Here is a 2,445-nt window from a genome sequence, read left to right on the forward strand (position 1 = left end):
TGTCACCTCGCGTGCAGAGTTTACAAGAAAGGAGGGTATTTTCCCTCCGGATTACTAGGGACAGGGTACGCCCGGACGCCCCTCCAAGGCTGGTGGTTCTCTGCCATGGGGACCAGATAGGCTATGCCTGGGTAACACCTCCCTAGGCCACCCGTGGCTTCCTTCCGCCAGGCCGACGGCATGTCAAATTGCCCAGGACGGGCTCCATGGCTCTTGGGCAGTCGTCCCCTGGGCGCCCGGGGCTCCATCCACCCCGGCGGCATGGAAAAGTGCCCAGGACGGGCTCCATGCGTCCCGGGCATTCGTCCCCCGGGCGTGTCCGGGGCTCCATCCAGGCTGACGGTATGGCAGAGTGCCCGGGTCGGGCTCCATGGTTTTCACGGTGGTCCTCCCCTGGGTGTCTGGGGGCTCCAGGCCGAAGGCATGGAAAAGTACCCAGGACGGGCTCCATGCGTCCCGGGCATTCGTCCCCCGGGCGTCCGGGGCTCAATCCAGGCTGACGGTATAGCAGAGTGCCCGGGTCGGGCTCCATGGTTTTCACGGTGGTCCTCTCCTGGGTGTCTGGGGGCTCCAGGCCGAAGGCATGGAAAAGTGCCCAGGACGGGCTCCATGCGTCCCGGGCATTCGTCCCGGGACGGGGACGGGGACAGGGACAGGGTCGGGAGAGTCCAGGCGGCTTCACTTCCGTGTCCAGCCATCTGATCGCCCAGATTCCCTCGGCCATCTGGTCGCCCAGATCCCCTCGGGCATCTGGTCGCCCGCAACGCTTTCCTATGGGGCGACCAGATGGCCGAACTTCCCTGGAAGTCTTGATGAGGTGCCATTTGCCGCCCGGATCCCAGCGAGGGCTCCATGAGGTCGGGTACATTCGCGCCTTGGGTCCCCTCTGTCACCTCGCGTGCACAGATTACAAGAAAAGGGGGTAATTTTGCTCCGGATTACTAGGGAGAAGGGTACGCCTGGACACCCCTCCGAGGTTGGTGGTTCTCTGCCATGGGGACCAGATGGGCTATGCCTGGGCAAAACCTCCCTAGGCCACCCGGGGCTTCCTTCCTCCAGGCCAACTGCATGTCAAATTGCCCAGGACGGGCTCCATGGCTCCTGGGCAGTCGTCCCCCGGGCGTCCGGGGCTCCATCCAGGCTGACGGCATGGAAAAGTGCCCAGGACAGGCTCCATGCGTCCCGGGCATTCATCCCCCGGGCGTCCGGGGCTCCATCCAGGCTGACGGCATGGCAGAGTGCCCGGGTCGGGATCCATGGTTTCCAGGGATGTCCTCCCCTGGATGTCTGGGGGCTCCAGGCCGAATGCATGGAAAAGTGCCCAGGACGGGCTCCATGCGTCCCGGGCATTCGTCCCCTGGGCGTCCGGGGCTCCATCTAGGCTGACGGTATGGCAGAGTGCCCGGGTCGGGCTCCATGGTTTTCACGGTGGTCCTCCCCTGGGTGTCTGGGGGCTCCAGGCCGAAGGCACGGAAAAGTGCCCAGGACGGGCTCCATGCGTCCCGGTCACTCGTACCCCGGGCGTCCGGGGCTCCATCCAGGCTGACGGCATGGCAGCGTGCCCGGGTCGGGCTCCATGGGTCCCGGGCAGCCCTCCCCCGGGCGTCCGGGGCTCCCACCTCCAGGCAGACGGCATGTCAAAGTGCCCAGGACGGGCTCCATGAGTCTGGGACAGCCCCCCCCCCCCCGGGCGTCTGGGACACCCATCTCCATGAGGCCAACGGCATAGGCAAAGTACCCAGGACGGGCTCCATGGGTCCCGGGCAGACCTCCCCCCGGGCGTCCGGGGGTCCCACCTCCAGGCCGACGGAATGTCAAAGTACCCAGGACGGGCTCCATGGGTCCCGGGCAGCTTCCCCCGGGCGTCCGGGGCACCCACCTCCAGGCCGACGGCATGTCAAAGTACCCAGGACGGGCTCCACGGGTCCCGGGCATTCCTCCCCCAGGTCGTCCGGGCCCTAGAGCTCCGGTGGTCCAACCTGCGCCTGAGGCCCAGCCGGGGTCCAAGAGCCCTGCCTTGCGTGGGCAGGCAGTCAGGAACCCTACCGCGAAGGCTTGGGGTGGATGGGGAGCTGGGAGTCCTTTCGATCCGGGCCATCTGGTCGCCCGCGATGCTTTCCAATGGGGCGACCAGATGGCCGGGCTTCCCTGGAAGTCCCGATGAGGTGCCATTCGCCTCCCGGATCCCAGCTAGGGCTCCATGAGCTCGGGTTCTTTTACGCCTTGGGTCCCCTCTGTCACCTCGCGTGCACGGATTGCAAGAAAGGGGGGTAATTTCCCTCCGGATTACTAGGGGCTGGGTACGCCCGGACACCTCTCCAGGGCTGGTGGTTCTCTGCCCGGGGACCAGATGAGATATGCCTGGGCAACACCTCCCCCGGGCGTCTGGGGGCTCCATTCTCCGGGCCAACGGCATGGCTCAATGCCCAGGACGGGCTCCACGTG

Source organism: Lissotriton helveticus, unplaced genomic scaffold (genome assembly GCF_964261635.1).
Source record: "Lissotriton helveticus unplaced genomic scaffold, aLisHel1.1 SCAFFOLD_1769, whole genome shotgun sequence".
Taxonomy (NCBI): domain Eukaryota; kingdom Metazoa; phylum Chordata; class Amphibia; order Caudata; family Salamandridae; genus Lissotriton; species Lissotriton helveticus.